The sequence below is a fragment of the Heptranchias perlo genome, chromosome 25, assembly GCF_035084215.1.
Source record: "Heptranchias perlo isolate sHepPer1 chromosome 25, sHepPer1.hap1, whole genome shotgun sequence".
Classification (NCBI taxonomy): Eukaryota; Metazoa; Chordata; class Chondrichthyes; order Hexanchiformes; family Hexanchidae; genus Heptranchias; species Heptranchias perlo.
In genome coordinates this window covers 19,357,081-19,382,227 of record NC_090349.1, presented here as the reverse complement: position 1 = coordinate 19,382,227, position 25,147 = coordinate 19,357,081, and the positions used below count along the sequence as shown (strand labels likewise).

Sequence of the window (25,147 nt, the reverse complement as noted above, 5' to 3'; positions counted from 1 at the left end):
AGGGGGCGGGAAGAAAATTGGGTGGAGCTTAGGGATGAACATACCCCAAAATGTGATCATCAAAATATGTTGCACAATTTTGAAACTATAGCAACTAAACAGTATTTTGTCAGTTTTAACACATGTGCTGCTGACCCTCCAAGATATAAAATGAATTGAATGGCATATTTTGCAATAATAGTACAAATTGTGTTAGTCAGTTGATTTTTGCATTGTGAATCGCTATAACATGAGTCACATTCACTGCTATAAACATCAACATTTACCTGAGGAAGGAGGAAGTCTCCGAAAGCTTGTGAATTTAAAATAAAATTGCTGGACTATAACTTGGTGTTGTAAAATTGTTTACAATTATAAACATCAACACTTTACCTCCCAAAGCTGAATAAAGATTTTAAAATCATGTGGAGTAAATACATTTAAATTTATGTACGAGTTGACGCTTGACACATTCTCTTATGAGTTTCACATAACAAAGGGCGAATGGAAGCACAAAACAAAGCTTCTGTGTTGGAGTTTCAGCTAAAGTAATTATTGAAGTTTAAATGTCGGTGGGAGAGGGAAGTATAGAACAAAACATCTGTAAAATAATGCAATGATTGAAACTTACAAACATTAATAGATTACTATTTTCTAATCTACCTTGCTGCAAGAATGACCTTTGACTGCAACATTTCAATTTTAGATATTTAAGCTGAAAAATAAAACATATATAATGACATTTGTTATACTGTGGGGCACACTGCATGGGCTGCAGAAATACTTCAATTTCATCTTATTTGCACAATGGTTCAGAGTTTTTCAAGTGCTTTGCTCAAAATAGTATGGATTTGTGCCAAACCAATTCCCAGGCCTGTATTTTCAGATCATTCACAAAGTAAGAGGCAGATGATCTTCCAAACAAAGATAATTTTGTTCATCCCTGAACTTTCACTTTCAATGTGGATTCATATTTTGCAATAAAAGTACAAATTGTGTTAGTCAGTTGATTTTTGCATTGCAAATTGCTGTAAAACATGAGTCACTTTTATTGCTATAAACGTGAACACTTTACCTCCCAAAGCTGAGGAAAGATTTTAAAATCATGTGGACTAAATACGTTTAAATTTATGTACTAGTTGACACTTGTCACATTTTCTTATGCATATCACATAACTTTCATTTGAAGTTATAGCTCAAAATTCCTCAAACTTTCATTGGGTATGTCACATAATACGACAAACTGATTCCTGTTGTGTTGAATGAGTTGTTGGATTGCCGGACATGTTTGCAATTCAGAATTTGTAGTTGCTCTCCTAAAATGGTGGCACAGTTCACAGATGGCGGAGCAGACAAAAGGAAAATGGTCTGAGGAACTATTATTTATTCCTGGAAAACAGCATTCAAATTTATCATTGATCTAGTATCATAAGTGATATGAGTCTATTTACTTGTTGGCCCAGTTTCCAGCAGATGTGGCTCCATCTGATGTCATAGACTTAGATCTAGAAAGCCTTAAATTTATTTTTCTTGAAACTGTTTCCACCCCAAATTTTTTCCTGCAAGAACCTTTTGCTCCTAAGCAAAGCTAGAAGGACAGCCCAGCAAAGCCAAAGATATTGCCATAAGTTTTGCTTTTGTTTTAGTTGGCTCACAGTGTACAGAAAAAGAAATTCACAACAGGCTGGAATTTGAAAAATAAGGTACACATATTTTGTTCTCTATTTAAAACGTATTAAGGCATCGACAAGAAAATCAAAAAGGGGAAAAAAGTGAGAGAGGTATAAGAATAAATAAAGTAGAAATTACAAAGCCATTTTGGTGGGAAAGAAGGCTATCTGGAATGCCTGCATTTATACATCTTTAATAAAAAATCTGAACAGATTCCCAGTTGAACAGAAACTGGTTAAATTTACAAATGTTGGATTGTCAGAGGTGCTGTTTTTCAGATGAGACATTAAACCAAAGCCTTGTCTTCTTTCTCAGCTGGATCTAAAAGATCCAATGGTACTATTCAAAGAGGAGCTATGAGTTGTCCTGGTACCTCAACCAAAACCACCAAAAAATAGATTAACTGATTGTCCATTACATTTGCTGTTGCTGGGACTTTTCTGTCTGTAAAATTGGCTGCTGTGTTTGCTAACAACACTTCAAACGTAATTCATTGACTTTAAAACCCTTTGGGACAGATGTGATATAAATAGCAGTTCTTTTTGGATTGCCAGGCGAAACGTGCACAGTGCACGCTTTGTCCAATCATGTCCAAAAATGGCAATGAGGTCTTATGTACGTCAAGGGACTCCAATTTGCATAGTAAAAAGACCTAATGGTTGAATCAGGTGAGAACTCTGGCTGCCCAGTGGTATGCCGTTCCAAAGATGGTGTCGGCTGGTTTGGGAACTGGGCGGTAAGCTTTTCTCCACCATTTTAAGGGCACTTCCATCCTGATTCCGCCCAGCGGTGCCAGTGAAAGTCTTCCCCATATTGTTTAGGTTCAGCAGGTGATTTCCAGCTCTCTACTTTAAACCGTTTATACAACTTGAAGAGGCTAACAAACACTCCAGTCTAAGTCCAAAAATGCAAGTTGTTGTTGTCATTGAGATCAATCTTCCACAATCTTCCAAGATTATGAATGGTTTTGATAGAGTAAATAAGGAGAAACTGTTTCCAGTGGCAGAAGGGTCAATAATCAAAGGACACAGATTTAAGGTGATCGGCAAAAGAGCCAGAGGCGACATGAGGAAACATTTTTTTACGCAGCGAGTTGTAATGATCTGGAATGCATTACCTGAAAGGGTAGTGGAAGCAGATTCAACAGTAACTTTCAAAGGAGAATTAGATAAATACTTGAAGGGAAAAAATTTACAGAGCTGCGGGGAAAGAGCAAGGGAATGGGACTAATTGGATAGCTCTTTCAAAGAGCCAGCAAAGGCACAATGGACTGAATGGCCTCCTCCTGTGCTGTACTTACTGTGATACTATGATAACATTCATCAGAAACTTAGTCAGAAGCTGTGGCAAAGAATTACAAGAAGTTTGGGCTGTTTTTTATTTTATTAAAACAATTTTAAATATTGTGGAAGTCAAGTATGGTGTTGTTGGTTTCTTGCAGTGGCTTTCTGCTTCTGAGTAATATCTGGTAAATAAATCAGAATGGACAGGAGAAAGTGGTGGGCATAGCATATGGTCTCCAGTGTGATTGGCCGTAGTTAACGGGTAATTATTAGTCCTATGGCATGCTATCTCACTCACCGTCTACACAAGGGTACAGATTAAACTCCATAGGAAACATGATCTGCTTGTGGAAACTGCCTTTTTTTTATTCATTCATGGGATGTGGGCATCGCTGGCAAGGCCAGCATTTATTGCCCATCCCTAATTGCCCTCGAGAAGGTGGTGGTGAGCCGCCTTCTTGAACCGCTGCAGCCCGTGTGGTGAAGGTTCTCCCACAGTGCTGTTAGGAAGGGAGTTCCAGGATTTTGACCCAGCGACGTTGAATGAACGGCGATATATTTCCAAGTCGGGATGGTGTATGACTTGGAGGGGAACGTGCAGGTGGTGTTGTTCCCATGTGCCTGCTGCTCTTGTCCTTCTAAGTGGTAGAGGTCGCGGGTTTGGGAGGTGCTGTCGAAGAAACCTTGGCGAGTTGCTGCAGTGCACCCTGTGGATGGAACACACTGCAACCACATTGCGTCGATGGTGTAGGGAGTGAATGTTTAGGGTGGTGGATGGGGTGCCAATCAAGCGGGATACTTTATCCTGGATGGTGTTGAACTTCTTGAGTGTTGTTGGAACTGCACTCATCCAGGCAAGTGGAGAGTATTCCATCACACTCCTGACTTGTGCCTTGTATATGGTGGAAAGGCTTTGGGGAGTCAGGAGGTGAGTCACTCGCCGCAGAATACCCAGCCTCTGACCTGCTCTCGTAGCCACAGTATTTATATGGCTGGTCCAGTTAAGTTTCTGGTCAATGGTGACCCCCAGGATGTTGATGGTGGGGGATTCGGCGATGGTAATGCCGTTGAATGTCAAGGGGAGGTGGTTAGACTCTCTCTTGTTGGATATGGTCATTGCCTGGCACTTGTCTGGCGTGAATGTTACTTGCCACTTATGAGCCCAAGCCTGGATGTTGTCCAGGTCTTGCTGAGTGCGGGCTCGGACTGCTTCATTATCTGAGGGGTTGCGAATGGAACTGAACAATGTGCAATCATCAGCAAACATCCCCATTTCTGACCTTATGATGGAGGGAAGGTCATTGATGAAGCAGCTGAAGATGGTTGGGCCTAGGACACTGTCCTGAGGAACTCCTGCAGCAATGTTCTGGGGCTGAGATGATTGGCCTCCAACAACCACTGCCATCTTCCTTTGTGCTAGCTATGACTCCAGCCACTGGAGAGTTTTCCCTCGATTCCTATTGACTTCAATTTTACTAGGGCTCCTTGGTGCCACACTTGGTCAAATGCTGCCTTGATGTCAAGGGCAGTCACTCTCACCTCATCTCTGGAATTCAGCTCTTTTGTCCATGTTTGGACCAAGGCTGTAATGAGGTCTGGAGCTGAGTGGTCCTGGCGGAACCCAAACTGAGCATCGGTGAGCAGGTTATTGGTGAATAAGTGCCGCTTGATAGCACTGTCGACGACACCTTCCATCACTTTGCTGATGATTGAGAGTAGACTGATGGGGCGGTGATTGGCCGGATTGGATTTGTCCTGCTTTTTGTGGACAGGGCATACCTGGGCAGTTTTCCACATTGTCGGGTAGATGCCAGTGTTGTAGCTGTACTGGAACAGCTTGGCCAGAGGCGCAGCTAGTTCTGGAGCACAAGTCTTCAGCACTACAGCCGGGATGTTGTCGGGGCCCATAGCCTTTGCTGTATCCAGTGCACTCAGCCGTTTCTTGATATCAGGTGGAGTGAATCGAATTGGCTGAAGACTGGCTTCTGTGATGGTGGGGATATCGGGAGGAGGCCGAGATGGATCATCCACTCGGCACTTCTGGCTGAAGATGGTTGCGAACGCTTCAGCCTTGTCTTTTGCACTCACGTGCTGGACTCCGCCATCATTGAGGATGGGGATGTTTACAGAGCCTCCTCCTCCCGTTAGTTGTTTAATTGTCCACCACCATTCACGATTGGATGTGGCAGGACTGCAGATCTTTGATCTGATCCGTTGGTTGTGGAATCACTTAGCTCTCTCTATAGCATTTCGCTTCCATTGTTTAGCATGCATGTAGTCCTGTGTTGTAGCTTCACCAGGTTGGCACCTCATTTTTAGGTGCGCCTGGTGCTGCTCCTGGCATGTTCTTCTACACTCCTCATTGAACCAGGGTTGATCCCCTGGCTTGTTGGTAATGGTAGAGTGAGGAATATGCCGGGCCCTGAGGTTACAGATTGTGCTGGAATACAATTCTGCTGCTGCTGATGGTCCAAAGCACCTCATGGATGCCCAATTTTGAGCTGCTAGATCTGTTCTGATTCTATCTCATTTAGCACGGTGATAGTGCCACACAACATGTTGGATGGTGTCCTCAGTGCGAAGACAGGACTTTGTCTCCATGAGGACTGTATGGTGGTCACTCCTACCAATACTGTCATGGACAGATGCATTTGCGACAGGTAGATTGGTGAGGACGAGGTCAAGTAAGTTTTTCCCCTGTGTTGGTTCGCTCACCACCTGCCGCAGGCCCAGTCTGGCAGCTATGTCCTTCAGGACTCGGCCAGCTCGGTCAGTAGCGGTGCTACCGAGCCACTCTTGGTGATGGACATTGAAGTCCCCCACCCAGAGTACATTCTGTGCCCTTGCTACCCTCAGTGCTTCCTCCAAGTGATGTTCAACATGGAGGAGGACTGATTCATCAGCTGAGGGAGGTCGGTAGGTGGTAATCAGCAGGAGGTTTCCTTGCCCATGTTTGACCTGATGCCATGAAATTTCATGGGTTCCAGAGTCAATGTTGAGGACTCCCAGGGCCACTCCCTCCTGACTGTATATCTCTCTACCGCCACCTCTGGTGGATCTGTCCTGCCGGTGGGACAGGATATATCCAGGAATGGTGACGGAAGGGTCAGGGACGTTGGCTGAAAGGTATGATTCTGTGAGAATGACTATGTTAGGCTGTTGCTTGACTAGTCTGTGGAAAAGCTCTCCCAATTTTGGCACAAGTCCCCAGATGTTAGTGAGGAGGACTTTGCAGGGTCGACTGGGCTTGGTTTGCCTTTGTCGTGTCCGGTGCCTCGTGGACCGATGCCAGGTGGTCCGTCCGGTTTTATTCTTATTATGACTTTTCGTAGCGAGATTTTACAACTGAGTGGCTTGCTAGGCCATTTTAGAGGGCAATTAAGAATCAACCACATTGCTGTGGCTCTGGAGTCACATATAGGCCAGACTGGGTAAGGAAGGCAGGTTTCCTTCCCTAAAGGGCATTATTGAACCAGATGGGTTTTTACGACAATCCGTTAGTTTCATGGCCACCATGTGAGCCATGTGAGCTGTGAACACCAGGAATAAATGTTGGGAGAAAGTCCAGACCTGGATGGATCACCTTCAATAACAATGCACTGCCATAACATATTTAATACTGTACCAAATTCAGAAAAAGACCTCCACTCCTGAATTTCAGTCTCCTCATCTGAGAGTGGACATTTTAATGGAATGGGATGATCAACGGTGGGAACGCACATCTACGTTTTCCATCAACAGAAAATCTTTACTTGCTTTAAGAAAGTCTTGCATATAAAATATGATGTCTGTTCGGAGGCTTTCTCCTTCGTCAGGTGAGTGTGGGATTCCTTGAACGTTACCGCATTTATAGTCAGAGAACAATACCTGGTGATTACAGATAATCTTTCCAACTGCCCGTTGTCAAGGCAATCAAAGTGTTCAGACAGGAGATGTTACCTGAAGGAGAAAGCCTCCGAAAGCTTGTGATTTTCAAATAAAGCAGTTGGACTATAACCTGGTGTTGTAAGATTCCTTACATATAAAATATGAGCATTTTCTATAATTGGAAGGAACATCTGCAGTTCCATCTTGTAAGTTCTCAGAATCAGCTTCCATAATTTCTTAGAGAGAACAAAATATGCATAAAAGAGAGAGGGGGGAGGTCATGGAACATAATGGTCTGAATTGAAGCTAAAGGGATGGGAAGGGCATAGTGGGAAAATTAAAATAGCCTTTTTATATTACATTTCTTCCCTGTTACATGTATAAATCTAGCTGAAATATTTGTTAGTATCCAACTCAGAAACAAAATAGTGCCCCCACCTCTATGGTAATACTGTGCAACAATACTTAAAGATGAGAAATTCCAGAGACTGGCATAAAGCAAAACGAGTGATCCTCAACCAAAAACTTATCTTCCAGGAGCCCAATGCAATTTGATTATTGAGCTAAAGGTTTAAATACACAGCAAAACAATCTTCAAAGTGGGATCAATAAATTCCCACCAGTCCCTCCCCTCTCAAGGCTTTCTGTACTGAAAACCACTGGACTATCTCTGCATCAACTGGCTCCAGATAGAAAGCCAAACAGTAGAAATAGGGTCGCAAGTATCAAATCCTGGATCTGAGGAAAATATTATTTTCCAGACCATAAGAAGTGTTGATTAAGTTTACCAATGTGTTTCAAAACAATCCAAAGAGGAACTTGTGATGAAATCATTCTCAATAGTTCCTGAACTGTCTTAAAGGGAAATAGGGAGAAGATTTCTAGTTCTTCTGGAATATTCCTCAATTCCCTCCACAGATACTGTCTGACCTGCTGAGTGTTTCCTGTATTTTCTGATTTTACATTGAAAGTGTCCCTGGATTTATTTATCACATCCTGACTAATGAAAATAGAATTAGAAGGCTAATTTTACAAGTGCTTGCTCCCTGTGGGCACTTTGTTCGCTGAAAGTGCATATGAGGATGAAAAGTTATGTGGAGTGTGCCTTGATTTCTCGATATGCACTCCTGATGGGCAAGGCAAGGGAGCATGATTGTATAAAGTCGATCCTTAGTAGTCTAGGACTAACTGGGGGGAGAGAGAGGGGTCGAGATGAAATATAGACACAAAATTGCAACAGAATATAATAAACGAAAAAACTATTTGATTGGGAAGTCTATTAAGTCATTATGATAATCCTGAATTTGCTAATCTTATGAAAAAAAATGAGTAAAACGTGTTGGAAGAGAGTGAGAACTGACCATTTGTTCATCTCAGTGTTGCTCTGAGGATTCCTGTCCCTCCCATCTGCCCTCTCAGGGGGATGTAAAAGTTCCCATGGCATTATTCGAAGAAGAGCATGGGGAGTTCCCTGGGGACTCGCTGGTGTCTTGGCCAATATTTATCCCTCAACCAGCATCAATAAAACAGATTATCTGATCATTATCTCATTGTTGTTTGTGGGGACCTTGTTGAGCACAAATTGGCTGCTGCTTTTTCTACCTTACACCAGTGATTACACTTCAAACATACTTCATTGGCTGTAAAGCGCTTTGGGACGTCCTGAGGTCATGAATGGCACTATATGGCAAGTTCTTTCTTTTCTTTCTTTAGGATGACCTCACAATGCTTATTGATCTGTTGCAGCATAAACAGTGAACATTTATAAGGTCTCAGAATCCCTCCATCATGGGTTGTAGTCATTCTCCAAAAGAGTTGAAGCCATCTATGACTCCATTTATGAGTTCAACCACAAACCTTCTATAATGCAGAAAGAACATGTTAATGTATTCTACTGTATATTGAGTGATGTTGGCCTCCTTTTTTAATTTAATTTTTCTTAATTTGTATTTTTGTTGGGTTTTCTTTCATAGAATCATAGAATGGTTAAAGCACAGAAGGAGGCGATTCAGTCCATCGAGACCGTGCCAGCTCTTTGTAAGAGCAATCCGGTTCGTCCCATTCCCCCGCTCTTTCCTCGTAGCACTTAAATTTTTTCCCTTCAAGTATTTATCCAATTCCTTTTTGAAAGCCACGATTGAATCTGCTTCCACCACCCTTTCAGGCAACGCATTCCAGATCATAACTACTCGCTGCTTAAAAAAGCTTTCCCTCATGCCGCCTTTGGTTCTTTTGCCAATCACCTTAAATCTGTGTCCTCTGGTTGTCGACCCTTTCGCCAATGGGAACAGTTTCTCTTTATTTACTTTATCTAAACCCTTCATGATTTTGAACACTTCTACCAAATCTCCTCTTAATCTTCTCTGTTCTAAAGAGAACAACCCCAGCATCTCCAGTCTATCCATGTAACTGAAGCCCCTCATCCCTGGAACCAATCTTGTAAAGCTTTTCTGCAGCCTCTCTAAGACCTTCACATCCTTCCTAAAGTGCGGTGCCCAGCTATGGCCAAACCATTGTTTTATAAAGATTCAACATAACTTCCTTGCTTTTGTACTCTATGCCTCTATTTATGAAGTCCAGGAACCCGTATGCTTTTTTTTAACTGCTTTCTCAACCTGTCCTGCCACCTTCAAAGACTTGTGCACATATACCCCCAGGTCTCTCTGTTCCTGCACCCCCTTTATAATTGTGCCATTTAATTTATATTGCCTCTCCTCATTCTTCCTGCCAAATTGTATCACTTTGCGCTTCTCTGTATTAAATTTCATCTGCCATGTGTCCGCTCATTCCACCAGCCTGTCTATGTCCTCTTGAAGTCTATTACTTTCCTCCTCACTGTTTACTACACTTCTAAGTTTTGTGTCATCTGCAATTTTTGAAATTGTGCCTTGTACACCCAATTCCAATTCATCCTCAGATGTTGTGGCTATTGATATGTTACTTAAAATTGCAAAAAATGAAAGTTTGTTTTAAAAGAAAACCTGCAGCAATGCTTAATTATGTCTGCCATCACACATCAAGGAAACAAAGCAAACTGTCACAGGTTACCAATACAAAATATTAAAAAATGGAATACAATGCCCACATACAAAAAGAGTATATATTATAAAAACAATTCCAAATGCCAGAGAATGATGATAATTATAAACCACTTGAGATTTGCCCTCATGTCTCACAATATCATATCAACCCCTCAATTAGATTACAGCTGTATTGCTTACTCCCAAGAATCCATTTTTCCACGAACAGCACAGATTAAATAAACTGTTACTGAATTTTCAGTTAATGCAAAGTGATTTTGTATAACTGTATGCTGCATTTTTTTTTTATGATATGAATTTTCTACTGAACTAGCATGGCTTCCTGGCACAGGTCTGTAAAGGAGATTTTTCTCTGCTATCTGTTGGGGGCAAACATGTGAATGGCTGGTGGGGGGGGTGGCAATTTGTGAACGAGCTGTTGCACCAAATGTGTATCGGGAGTGCGCTGCTTGGTCTTATTCAACTGGACTGTGCTGGGTCCTCAAGGGACTTGAGCTGCTGGAATGAGCCAGTCTCATTAAGAATTTGGAAAAGATGTAAATAAGGATGGGGCTTCCCTCTCCTGCATTTCCTGCGGTTTGTTCCTGGAATACAATGTCATTGCTAAGTGCCAGTATGAAACTGAGGTTCTTAAAGATGTCAGTGACCTAGTTTTCTGAGCAAGAGTGAACTTCTATTATTTTTGCCTTTTTGATTTGCTTTTGTTACATTTATTTTGGCGTTTTTTTTACACAGTTTGAAGCTTGATTTTGTTTTTATTAATTTTTTCTCCTTTTTTTCCCTCTTCACTACCTACCATTCAAGGGGGTTTCACTGAGATTTGCAACAGCCCTGGCTAGATGGATGGGTATTCCTTTATGAATTTCTCTTGCCCTCAGAGAAGTAGAGGACAAGAAGGAGTTGCAGAGGAATTGATGAGTGGGTGATCTGACTCCATCAGAGGTGGGTTGCAAAGTCGACATATACACAGACCTGCCAGAGCTACTTGGTCATGTCAGAAGAGATGTGCCTTTGCCCACCTGTGCTTCACTGAGGAAGTAGTTCTGCAGGTTGGATTGGTCCCTCGATGTGCCATCTTGTTGTACAAGCAGAAAAGCAGTCCTGAGATGCAGGAAGTTAAAGGAACAAATATCGCTTCTTACACATGTACAGAGCTTGTATGTCTTCTTGGGTATCAATAAGTGACTAATCATCATGCAGCTAGGTTGTTTTACAATAACAATTACACGTTGCATCTTGAGAGTGTGCCCTACTTAAGTATGTGCATTTGTGTGAGGCTTGGTGTGGGCAAATAGTAAATCTGGAACAGGTCGACAGGCAGTAACTTTGTGGCATGGGATCTTGGGCCATCGACCCAATGATGTTGCATCCCGTTGCCACGCCCAAATGCTCTCAGATCTCAACACCACTCAGCTCCTACCAGACCTCACCAGGACTCCCAGACCCCACAACCACCCTTCCAACACTACCATACCATCACCTCATCCCCACAATTACACTGAGTACCTGTGACCTACCTGGAACATCTCCTCTTCCATCGCCTTTTGTATCCTGGGCTTTAAGAAGAGGTAAGAGATAAAAATTAACTACACAGTTACATGAATATTTAATCATGCAAAAATGGACATAATCAAAAAATCTAAGCCCTAAGTTATCACTAGCACTTGCACAATACAGTACAATAAAGTTACAATTCAACTTAGTCAATCATTGTAAATCAATGGCTCTGTTAACATATTGTACATTGTATGATTGAAACAGTATATGTCTCAACATCCGCTAGTATGTGTACATATATAAACACACACTTATATATTAATATTAGCTGTGCCATTGTACTGAAGAGAATGAGGAAAAGCAAAACCGGGCTCAAACTCAGCACTAAGGTCATAAATCCTTGAATGTGAAACTGAAGTCAACAGAAAACTAGCCCTGGTTATTGTTAGGTTTAGGAGAATTTCAGAGACTGCAAAGCATGAAGAGTTTGGAATAGTCAGTCGCATGGTGTTCGCCTGTGCCTGAACAATGTCAAAATTTTAAAAAGTTTCAGGCATGTATAAAGCAGTGTAATGTATCATGTTTCCATCAAAAAAACATTTAATTCCTCTTCTGTGTAAAGGTTGCTGCCTCTTAAAAGGAGAGCAGAAATATACAGATACTGTGTGGTCCTCTCAACAACAAACATTTTCAAAATTTTGTACCGATGAAAATAGTATTGAATCACAATATGTCTGATGGTTTAAATGAGCCATTTGGTTTTAACACATTGTCGTCCCTAAACATCCCTCTTCTTTCAGCACATAATAAGTTGTTATGACTGACTTGTTGCAACTCTCTTTAAAACCAGAGGCTGGCCTGATACTCTAGCTCTGTGCTATGGTGACATAGAAATAAACACAATGTTAGTAGTGATCAATTGAGTGTGATCATGCGAGAGCCAGGCAGTAAGAACAGAGCAGAAAAAATTCAGAACAGAGAAAAATGTAATGTCTACATGGTGGTCACGATAGTGCTGCAATATTAGAAATCGCCAATCAATTCTGTATTATTCTAAAGGGTAGAGTTTCTAGTACATTTATACAGTTTGTGGTATATAATCTGTGGAGGATGCTCAACATGCAAAATACATTCTACAAGTGAGGGAGTCCCAATAACTCACAAGACACAAAATTACAAATCTCTTGTAAGCAGAATAAATTCTGTATTTCTGCCATTCCCTACTAAGTATTTTGCTCGCAGAATTCATGTTTTATGTAATAAAATGAAAAGTTGAACATATTAAGAAAAATAACCGAATGAGGTAAGACTTCTTCTGGTCACTATCTATAGACATCATAAATGAGATTCTTATCCTAAAGTATTTTAATTTGTTGCTGGACTTTCTACACTCACATGTGACAAATAAAATGTTGATAAAACAGCAGACACCAGAGTGGGTCTCTTTAGACTCAATCTTTTTAAAGGTAAAAGCATACTTTTTCATTTTGTTCTCTGGGGTGGTGAGTTTACTGAAATTGAGGAGAAAAGAAACACTTTAAAACTGTGAGAATTTGAGTCAAGAGATTCATTGCATTACTGAAATTCATAATACAGCTTTGTGATAAACATATTGTCAGTTCCAGACACCATTATGCCAGTGCAATAGGGAAACTGCAATTAAAAGACAAGACTAAGATGCACTTGCTTTGCAGCAACCATCGTTTAATAATTTACAGCTGTAAAATAATTAACAATCAGCATATCATTCACCAAAGATAATTCATGACTCCATTACCAAGAATTATTTGCAACGCAGAAACTGATCAATTTTTTTAGCATCATATTCAATTGTCTTTCTGTAGTTATTTTAACTTAGTAGGAGTTTGAATTATATGTATCAGATCTGAAGTTTTTGCAAACCCAATTTAACAGATCCGAATACATGAAAATTGATAAAGCAACATTCTTCAGTTTAAGAATCGCAAATTAAGTATAAATATTCAAATAAGGGAATAATCTTGCAGCATTCCTGCAGTTTCATACTGAATTTATTTTTAAGGTATTTAGTTTGGTATTTGTGATGATAATTCATTTCAGTTCACTCTATTTCAATCGTCTAGGCCTACGTTACCACAGATAATTTCTGCCAGTGATCTACAGTAAAATGTTTTTTATATGTCTTGGTTTATTTAAATACCAGTCTGATAGCTAAACATCATTTGTACATTAAAACATATGCTAGGAAGGATCATTTTGACTTCAGACACCATGGAATGAAAGACTTGATGTAATAAATCTGTATGTAAAGTTTCAGTTAAATGTTCCTTTCCTGTCAGCTCACACAGAGCAGACCTGCCATTCAATATTTCAGAGTCTGGCAACTGTGCTAAGTACAGCTCATTTCACAATCGTGTAAGCAGGGTTAATTTATTTAAGTGTGTAAGCACAATTAACTTGCACAAACGTGTAAGTGCAGGTTACTTGCTCTGTGTGAATTTCTTGATTAAGGTTGCAGATTTTCCCTATTACTCTCAATAACTATTCTGACGGTCCTTATTTTGTGCTGCCAAGATGCCATTACAGACACAGGTGCTAGGTCCAAGGCTGACAGCAACAAGGTAATCTTGCAAAATGAATGCGCGTGATTCTACTCAAAAAATGAAACAAGTATTTACTTGAACAGCTAATTATCATAGCTCCGCCTCCATTATAATTAATGGCAAGATCGAGTTTGTTGAAATAACGTCACTGTGATCGCCACAGAGAATTTAGACCATTGCAGAATGGCACTGCTGGGCTCAGTATGTGTGGTGCAATGACAGGAATCGTAGTTAACTGTTTAGATTACAAATAATTGTGTTGCCTTCATTTGGTCCTTTTTATTATTGTCCGTTGGTGCAGTTCTGACAGTGTCTGGGGTCACTGGTGTGAAGTGCAAAGCAACAGGTTTTATATATAGTTGGTGGGAGCGAGTTGTTGGTTCCTAGCCTTAAACTACCATCCAAAAGTGACTTTTTTGTGATTTGGATTGTTAATCTTATGTGTTGTGAATGTGATCATTAGTGATCACAATGTGCCCATTTACACCTTATTAAAATCCAAGCAGTAAATCAGAAATAGCTTTGGGCTTACACACCACTTGAGCAACTGAAAACTAAAAGCCTCTGGTTTCCGTGTTGTTCGTAGAACCTCAATGGGAAGGAGGGGGTGTCGGGGGTTCACTGTTCCGCCTAATGAACAAACCAGACAGATATAAAAATAACAGTCCTTAAGATAAATCAGCTCTCTATAATTTGGATTTATGCATGTTTCTGCTCATCAGTTCAACTGTCAAACATCTATTCGAAACACTTCCGGACCCGAGTAAAATCACGTTGCAATGGGTTTTTCCTTTGTCCAATGGCCACGCTCCTCTCGATCCATCGCAATGCTTGCTGCGGCGTATTCGAATTGTTTTCCCAGCAAATTGTGGCCTAAATTCGCCCTTGGAGGATCGGGGAGCCCAACGATCCTTCTTATAAGCATTCATCGCCAATATCGCTGTTGCAGCAAATCCCGGGTCATAAATCTATTCTAAAGTGACACTTCAAAGATTGTTTGCAGAATACTTTTCCACCACTAGTTTTAACTGTTACTTTAAGTTGCATGATATTAAATTCATAAATCATTGGTTGGAAGAATGGCTCCCTACAGTTCAGACTAATAATAGGGTTGAAAAATCCGATTTAGTTGGTCTTGTTCAGTATGATCTGCCGAATTCTAGACTTGTTCATTACAGTATTCCTCTCGCAATGAGTTGCTTGTCAATTTTATTAAATCAACCAACCAGTGAGTTCTCAATATCTGATTATAGAGTATCAAAATGTATCTTGAAAATTCACCCTGCAGCTATAAAGCCATACAAGGAAACCCCACGGCTTAAGTTCTTCAAAGTACAAAGTGACAGTGCAGGCATTGTGCTCCAACGTGTTGAGCCAAGGCCTGGTGGAATACCACTGTGCACCGATGATTTACCACATGGCAGGATCCCAACGTCAGCTGTGAAATCAGGAGAAGTACCACATGGATACTTCACCACAAGGGTGGAGGAGAAGTTGGAAAGTGAGTCACTCCTATGCTTAGCAGCTGCACCTCCGACCAGCTGCCTGAATAAATGTAACGGTGCTTTTTGAGCACGTGAGAGAGCGAGACTGAGAGAGCGAGAGAGTTGCTTGGTGGTCTCTCTTACAGTTAATGGTCCTTTGCCTTCAGGAGCCTAAAGTTGGGAGAAAATAAAGTCAACATTAAACTGGAGTCACCCTCATTATAAAACTTTGATTCTCCACATCTTCCAAAGTAAGATGCAATGTTTTATTCACACAAAAACCATATCAAATATTTCCTTTATAATAACTATATCCTGTGGCTACTGCAGACCATGTTATAAAAAGGATCCACTATAAATACAGTAATGACTTCCACACTGATTAAAAGATTGAGATTCAAAATGGTTGGAAAAACCAAGCAATTGTCTACAATATTACAAGTCACTTTACATTCTAACCTGTACGGCACATTTATACAATCACAAAGAGTACAGCAGTTTATTTTTATTGAGCTTTATTTCTCATAGTTGATCTATCATCGAAACTTGGTCATACTGACCCTAAGTCAATCAATCTAATAAGGAATTCAGGAGAAACTTCTTTAGTCAAAGAGCGGTGAGAATGTAGAACTTGCTACCACATGGAGTGGTTGAGGTGAATAGCATAGATGCATTTAAGGGGAAGCTAGATAAATACATGAGGGAGAAAAGAATAGAAGGATATGGCGATAGGGTGAGATGAAGTAAGGTGGGACGAGGCTAGTATAGAGGATAAATACTGGCATGGGCCGAATTACCTTTCTCTGTGCTGTAAAATTCTATGTTATTCTATATAAGTTCAACACAGTATGTTGTTTTGCTCCTTGGGGGCGTGTGGGAAGCTGCCTCTGCAACTGGTTTCATATTTCCATTAAAAGAAGCTCTAATAAGAAGGATGGACAATTATAACAGTTTCTGATGGAAAACAATAAAAAAAAACAATGACCACATATGGCAATCACTTGTTATATTTGACAGCATGATTTGTGAGAGTTTTGTAATGGGAATTACTGTTATGTCTGTCTTATATCCTTCTCAAGGATTCTTAATCAGTTATAATACATTGTAGATTTAAACATGTAATGGCTATAATTACTAGGTGTCTGTGTTTTCATTTATTTTCATGCACTTTCTTAAATAGATATAAATGGCAGACATGAAAATCTGGCTTTGTATTCAACTTCACAACTAGTTGCAAAATGCTACAACTGGTCATGCTAATAGTTCCCTACTGTCCTAGCAATAAAAAAAAATCACAAAATGCTCCCTTTTCCTGAAAAGAAAAAAGATCCACAGTTTCTTTGTAATAATTGTTTGTCTTTTATGACCATCATCTGACTATCAGCTTACTATTCCAAGAGGAATTTTCCAGATTTGTTCCCTATCTTGCCTAGGTTTTAAAATCTGGTTTCTCGCCTCTCCCAGGGGTTGCACGACTTCAGGTGGGGTAGGGAGTATCTGTATTGTGATGCACAAGGCATTGCTCCTGTAGGGGACAGGCTGGATGGACCAGTAGGTCTTTTCCTGCCCATCATTTTTCATATGTTTGTGTTTCCTCAATGCTTAAGTGTTTTTTTTCTTTCTAATTGATTCTTTTTCCCCAATTGCAATTTTCTCCTAATTATGTTCATGAGAAGACACTAAATGCAGGTGCGATGACACCTGAGGTGTACCTGTCAGTACCCCTGGACCCACAGATCCCAACACTCCTACCTGGGCATGTTAGAGGACATCTGTCTTTGCCTCCTCTGCTTCACTGTTATTGAAGCTGTCACTGATCTATACCATCTGCTCCAGGCTGGCCTGCAAACAACAGTAATTCCATGATCTTTCTGCTGCTCAAGCATCGCAGACAAATCAAACACTGCTCCCAGTAACAGCATGTTGTACATTTCCACCTCCTTTACCTTAACTGCCATCTTACATCCTCCTACCACCAACTGCTTATTTAACTTGGTCTCCTGCCAACAAAAACTGCTTCAAAGAAAGAAAGAAAAAGAAGAAAGAACTTGCAATTTTATAGCACCATTCATAACCTCAGGATGTCCCAAAGCGCTTCACAGCCAATGAAGTACTTTGAAGTGTAGTCACTGTTGTAATGTAGAAAACACAGCAGCCGATTTGTGAACAGCAATGTCCAACAAACAGCAATGAGATAATGACCAGATAATCTTTTTTAGTCATGTTGGTTGAGGGATAAATATTGGCCAGGACACCAGGGAGAACTCCCTTGCTCTTCTTCAAATAGTGCCATGGGATCTTTTACGTCCACCAGAGAGGGCAGATTATGTGCTAAAGTCTTTGGGGTGGAACTTGAACCCACAACTTTCTGTTTCGGAGGACGAGATTGCTACCATTGAGCCACGGCTTAGGAGCAATAGCATGCTCCGAATTTATTTGGTGACCTTACATAACAAAGGCCGGGAATTTCCTCAGAGCTGGTACTGCTCCGCTGTCACATCTTCACTGGAAGTCAGGTGGAGCACACTGCCGCACTACCAGCCAAATTACAACAGCCGAGCGGGGGCAACCCCAAGGAAATTCCCGGCCAAAGTGTTTCTAGAACTGGCCACTGTGCTTTCCTTTACTGACCATACAAGCTGTGCTTCCGTGGCTAACCCACTACTATATCCAAGTGGTTCCTCAGTGGGAGGAACAAGGGCAGTGGCGGGCTCTAGGCGTACATTGTAGGCATCAACGGATGGAAGTGGTGTTGTACCACTGGACGTAGAGTCTGCTGCAGGTAGTTGGCTACCAGCACCTGCCTGCTAAGTAGCACATCTTCAACCCTTTGAAGGTGAGTGCTGAGTTGGATGGATGTGCAGTCACCTGGAGAGGAAGTAATTTCATCTGTCCTTTCTCCAGTCATGCTGGGCACCCGGCAGGGTTGGCCTACAATCTGCTTCAGACAGAATGTAGGGTACCACTGAGGAGTATGAAGCCTGCTGTTATAGCTTTCTCAAGCTGATTCTCCAGTCTACCAACTCCGACAGAGACAGACTCCTGTAAATTGTAGTCCCAGTCACAGTGTTCATGAGAGAAACTGTACGTGGGCTCTGTTCTCTGGGCCTCCTCCACAGATGGCTGTGAAGTTGTCACATATTCCAAGGTGCACTGGGGTTGTGAAAACCCCTCATGTATTCGACTGAGTGGTTGGAGATGCACTGTAGCACATTTCAAACAATGCTTGCGAGGTGTTCAGCACAGTTTCATCTCCCTTCCACAGGCAGCCCCAGTAGGATATAAATCTCTGGCCCCTACAACAGAGGAATGCCTTGGATTGTAATCCTGTGCAGCTGCTTGCTGTTCATTGGCTGCCACCTCCACTTGTTGCTCCTCATATGATGGCTGGTTCACTCCGTGCTCTCTCCTCAAGGAGTGTGTAAGGTAACAAGCTGTGAATTGCTCAGGTCCTGACGCCCCTTCACCTTGGGAAGAGCCTAGAAAAGAAAACCTTTAAACCTCTGAGGTCAACAAGGCTTCGATCACTGCATTAAAGGTTCCTGCATCCATTGCATTCAAAGCTTCCGTGCCTAAGCCTCTGAACCGTGTGTCTAAGACCCGTTTGACAACGATTGGTGATGTACCTCAGCAATTCATGTCACGGATCAGTATATCTTGGTACAACCAGGCCAATTTAAGCTTCATGGAACAACCACATACGGAACTGAGAGATTTGAGTGTAAGAATCAAATTCTTTCTGCCTATGTTTTCATTCCAAATGCATATCATCAAGAAAATAGTCTAAACAATACTGAAGGAGTGCTGCACTGTTGGAGATGCCGTCTTTCGGATGAGATGCTAAACCGAGGCTCCAAATGCCCTCTCAGGTGGACATAAAAGATCCCATGGCGCTATTCGAAGAAGAACAGGAGGGTTCTCCCCGGTGTCCGGGTCAATATTTATCACTCAACCAATATCACGAAAAAACTGGTCATTATCGCATTGCTGTTTGTGGGATCTTGCTGTGTGAAAATTAGCTGCCGCGTTTCTTAAGTTACAACAGTGACTAAATTTCAAAAGTACTTCATCGGCTGTAAAGTGCTTTGGGACGTTCTGAGGTCTTGAAAGACGCCATATAAATGGGAGCTCTTTCTTCTTTCTCTTTTTAGAAGAAGAGAAAAACGGCATGTTATAATGACGAGAGGCAAAATGGCGATACATTGCGTGCTATGCTAATGTTGTGCAACGTATGTCTTTAAAACAGAGGCGCATTTTGTACAACCGCAGTATTGCACTCAATATTTTACCATTTCACCTCTGACTGAGAAAGTAAGGGTGACAATGAGACAAAAGAGAGGAGGATACTTAGTTGGCAGCAGCAACACACATCCAAACACACGACCCAACACTTTCAACAGACTAGGAGCCGAAAATGCCGAGGTCCATCTCTTCAAATCTGGACAGCTCTTTGTCACTGAGAAGTTCCCTGCCAGGGTGTGCCTATTGGCTCTGGTTGTGAGCAGCTTTCCCCCAGGAGCACACGCACGAGATATCCAGATGTTAGGAATTGGCAGAGCACCCAGAGGGCCTGGGTGTGACAGTCCACATCCCTCCTTGTGGGAGTGCATTCCAACGCCTGGAGTTTCTGGTGGCAGTTCAACATTTATGTGTCACGTTGAATGCCAATTGCGTGCTATTTAACTTTGTTGCAATAAAAGACTGCGCAGTAAAGGGAAATAGGTTGTCTCCGTGCTATGCGCACTAGCCCCAGAGGGAGCTGCAACTCGTAAATTTGTTTTGTGCCCTATGAACTATTTCCTGATAGCAAAATAGTGGCCCACAATTTCCTGAAACGGCATAACCGGCAAGTTCCACTTAAATTTACACTGATTTTCCCATTGGCGAATTACGCCGAAATTTCCTGAAGATCTCATTAGCACACTTCGGAACATAAAAACTGATGTAAATCAAGTGGAAATCAGTGGAAATAAATGGGGCCCAAGGAAAGGGCCGAACTTACTCTATATTCCTCCTTTAAGTCCTTCTTTATGCATGAAAATTAAAGTTTGAAGCCATCATTAATGCACATTAGCCACAGCATGTTTAAGAAAATGCAATAGTGGAAGTTTTTCAATTTTTAATGCAAATTCTTTTAATATCATCAAGATGCATTCACAGATACGGGAAATACACTTGAGCTCTCAGTGAGGAGAAATTTTTTAAAAACCAGTGAAAAAAAATCACCATAATACAGCAGAAATATGAATTTGGGTCCTATTGTGCTTAAAATTTTAGGCCTAAATGGCAAAATATTGAGTGCAATTCAGAACAGGCATAAATTCAGGAAATTCGCGTCAGCTGCACTTTTGCATGGGGCGGGGCTATGTTAATGAGCGACAGAGTGTTCCGGTAGAGATTTCATGGAGTCAGCGTAAAAGATCGAGGAAATTTGGACATAACGTAGTCCTGTAAGAGCTCTGCCTCACCAGATTTTCCATCTCCCACCAATTATGCTGCTGACCAAACGCTCTGCGCTATTTTGCATGTACAGGGAACCTATTAAAATGAAGAAGGGAATTCAAAATCTATTGAGGCCAACCTTCCCCGCAGGCCTACCTGTACTGTGAGTGACATCGCAAAGTTGGGACGATAATCTTAACTCATTTGTTGCTGTGCTTACTTTCAGAGACCATGTTCGCTGGTCTACGAAGGATGTCTTGTAACAGGGGTAAGATGCCAATACATTGTGTGCCATGCTACTGTTGTGCATCATATGCCAATATGGACGGAAAAACCTGTGCGGACATTGACCTCGGCACCGGAAATGCAGATTCATAAAATCACTCCATTAATGTTCATTTTAGACTTTAGTACTTTAATTCATTGCGAGTACCCACAGCAATGTAACAAATTCTGGTTCAAACATCTGTGAAGCTTCTTGGAATGAGAACCATCTGACTGTTCCAGATTATGGATGCGCTTTTCTTTTGTGGTGAATGTAATTTTTCTTGTTGCAATGAATGTTTGATTCTGTTTGAAATCTGTTCTTTGGTGAGCACTGCCCATTTCCGTTATGCTTCACTTGACATCTTTGTGCTTCACACTGCCCCACCCCTCCAACTCCTCAGTTGCAACACGCATCTAACCAATTTTGTTTATAGATCATTGACTGTCGTCAAGCAAAACAACCAAAGCAAAAAGGGTGCCTGAGGGAAAAGGAAAAACCACTGTGTACCAGCAGCTGACAGTGATCAAAGAGCTCGTTTCATTCACGTTTGTTTTTAAAAATAAAAATCATAATATTGGTGCTAAACATGATAAATATTTGAATGTTGCTTCCAAATACAACATACAATTTCTGTGAGAATTAAATGAGATTGCCTCACAAAAAAAAATGTACTTGTCGCACATCAGCTGCATATTTAATATTCATTCAGAACATATTAATGCTGTTGCAATGTTTTGGCCATTTAATATAATCCTTATATATTTTATATTTGTTTCAATAATTTGTCTAATCCAGTTTTCTGGCACAGTGCATTGGTCTACTAATATAAATCCATACTCTTCACTTCTTATTCAGTGAGTTCCCTGTAATGTCTCTGCCTGTGTGGCTTTTATAGAGATATGTTATTAAAGAAATTGCACAGAGGCTGCAAGTTGTGGTGGTTGCATCTTTTACTCCCTGCCTTTCTGCATTCTGTGTACAACTGGCTTTAATCTATCTCTCTGCTTATATGGACATACAAACAATGACGGACAAGAAAAGACCCTCTTGCCCATCCAGCCTGTCCCGCACAACTGCAATGCTTTGTGCATCACAATATATACACTCCCCATCCCACCCAAAAGTCATGTGATCTCCTGGGAGTGGCGAAAAACCAGATTAAAAACTCAGGCCAATTAGGGAAAATAAAAATCTGGAAAATTCCTCTCCGACCCCCCCCCTCTTAGGCAATCAAAACTAGTTCAGGAGGCCACTCTGGCCCTGATTAATGTTATACAGTACCTGCCTCTTGTACGAGGTGATCTCCGCCCCAGCTAAAATCAAGCCCAGCTCTCGCTTGAAGGAATTCAGCAAGTCAGCATTCACTGCACGAGCCAGCAGCCTGTTCCACAAGTCCACTATTCTCTGGGAAAAGAACCACCTCCTGACATCTAACCTAGTTCTGGCTGTTACATAACTTGAGATTGTGTCCCCTGGTCCTCCCTAACCTATTTAATTGAAACAAACTAAATATGTACTTAACCAAAGCATTTAGATTACTGATCTAGACAGGATGCAATGATCCCAGAATATAAAGCAACATTACCAATATGTTGGATATTACATTCCTATTTTCAGCTGTAAATTTTGATGACTGGCTAGTAGTGAGGATATAAGAGTATGTGCTTCACCAACTAATATACATGCTAACATACTAAAGATGGTTGACACGCAAATCCAGCAGCTTGAATTCCTTTGAGTTGAGCTTATTTTTGACCTGACTGAGTTTGGAGTCAGCATGGAGTTTAAAATGAATTGGTAGCCGGTTCAATTACCTAAATATTAAATGTGGTAGTCTAATTAAAATGCTGTAGTCACACATACATATACGAGCAGAATATGTCATCCTGTTTCACACAACTGCTGAACTTCTAAAGGCAGCAAAATGTACCATATTTCAGTGTTTTATTTTTAACAATGATTGAAATAGCCACACTTGTCACAGTGAAGATAAATTACCAAATCATGGGGCCCCAACATTTAACATTTGCCAGCCTAATTTCTATTCTAGTGACCTTAGGGCTACCAGGCAAATATCAATCCTTAGTTTAGTGATGTCTTCCACGTCAGACAATGTAAAGACTCATACACTGTAATCTACATCTTGCACCACAACCATTTTGCATTCAGTGAAGGAGGCATTTGGTCCTGTCTGAAGAAAGCTATGTGAAAGTTAGTATTCCTCTGAGGGAGAATAAGGAGGGAAAAAAAAAAATCAAGATTTTTTTCAGTAACATTAACATAGCTAGATTACGTTCGCCTTTGTTCTGAATAGCTCTGTGCTCCCGCACATTTCTACTTATTGCATGTATTATCAGGCATTAGTCCATTGGCACGCAATTTTATAAGATTTCTTTGGGGTAAAAATTGGAGCTCATTGTGCCTGTTTTATGCTCGATTTTAATTGAATCAAATTCTAAACTAAATGCAAGTGATTCATTGAAATGCAAGTGATTCATTGAAAATTCACTGCAACATTACAGTAAGAGTTCCCAAACACCAAAAGAATCTTTCAAACTGGTTTAATATAAGACAGATAGATGAACATGCATTCTGAGATTCTGTATATTTTTTGGTTGCACAAACTGATATGAACAAGTTAATTTGCTGAGCTGCATGTTATGTAATTTTGATGCTAAGATTTGTGTCTCATTTTTGTACCGTTCAGTAATTTTATAAAATATTAATGTAATAAATTGTGTTTTAGGGGGACTTCAGAAAATCCTGTTTTTAAACTATAATATTGGATAGAATATTTATAAAATAATCTCATGTAAATATGCCGAAGGGTGTTGTTCTTACTGTTCTAAGTTTGCTTCAGAAGCTCCTAAAACAAAGCTAATCTTGTGATAACAGACAGGATTATATCAGATGCTACTTGTATTCACCATATTTGCACAAGCAAAATGAGGAAATATAAATCTACCTCGGTCTCTCTGAAATGTTATTATAATATTTATACTACATTTAAGTGATTGTTGACTCTAGCTTTTTTTTTACAATCAAGATACCTTACTTCAAGGACATTACCTGAAATTACATTTTACATATTTCAGACTAACAGGAAAGCTTGCATTCATACACTGTAGCACCTTTCCCATCCTCAGAATGCCACAACCAATGGATTGCTTTTTGAAGTGTAATCACTTGTTTCATAGGTAAATACAGTAGCCAGTTTGGATACAGCAAGATCCCACAAACAGCAATGAGATAAATGACCAGTCAATCTGTTTCAGTGGTGTTGTTTGAAGGATGAATGTTGACTTGCAATTCACTTAAAATTTGATTTGACCTTTTTTTAGAAAACTTTCCTGTCAGCATGACCACCCTTGGGTATGAGTTCTCTTCCTGTGTCAATATGGGGAATGTCCTGGAGTGGCTGTGTTGTAAACTAGTAGAGACCTGACTTCAAAATTGATCAGAGAGCTGTCCTAGAGCTGCCTGACCCCAGAAGGGCAAGTGTACATTTCCCAGTCTGTGGAGTGGTATCCCAGGCTCATGTGGCCCCAGATTGGCCTGCTGGTCAGCTTTAAGTCACATTTTCCATCCCTTGCGACAGAGCCTCTCTGCATGCACAGGGACATTCCCTATGATTGACATCTCTGGAAATGGCTATGACAGCAGGAATATTCATGTTTTCAAAAAAAGTCAAATAAATTCAAAGTACAATTAATCTTTTTCTTCCATAAAAACAAAGTACTTCGAATGAAATGGTACTCCCCCATGACTTTTCTTTTAAGGCTCATTATTGGAAGAGAACAGGACACTTTATTTAGCACTTGGCCCATGCTGTATCTCATCTGGGAATGCTTTGGTACTGACACTCTAGGGGAAAAATTGGATAGGGGCCGTTTTTGGGTGTAGGTAGCGTGATGTGCTATTACTCCGCGCCCATTGGCCCCTGTGCAGACAGGATGCAAGTTTCGGCTCACCGGAGGACTCATCTACAATCAACAGTCCATTCCATGCCTTGCATGTGAAATCAATCCAATTC

At 40.9% G+C, this 25,147-nt stretch overlaps 1 long non-coding RNA gene across 3 annotated transcripts in view; it reads left to right on the top strand.

Annotated features, from left to right (window-relative positions):
• LOC137342073 (uncharacterized) overlaps positions 1 to 24,078 on the top strand; it is a 69,415-nt gene extending 45,337 nt beyond the window's left edge. For all 3 annotated transcript variants that reach the window (XR_010967199.1, XR_010967197.1, XR_010967198.1), the window contains exon 3: positions 21,073 to 24,078. This is a non-coding gene — a long non-coding RNA (uncharacterized lncRNA). The remainder of the gene's footprint in view (positions 1 to 21,072) is intronic.
• The last annotated feature ends 1,069 nt before the right edge of the window (positions 24,079 to 25,147 follow it).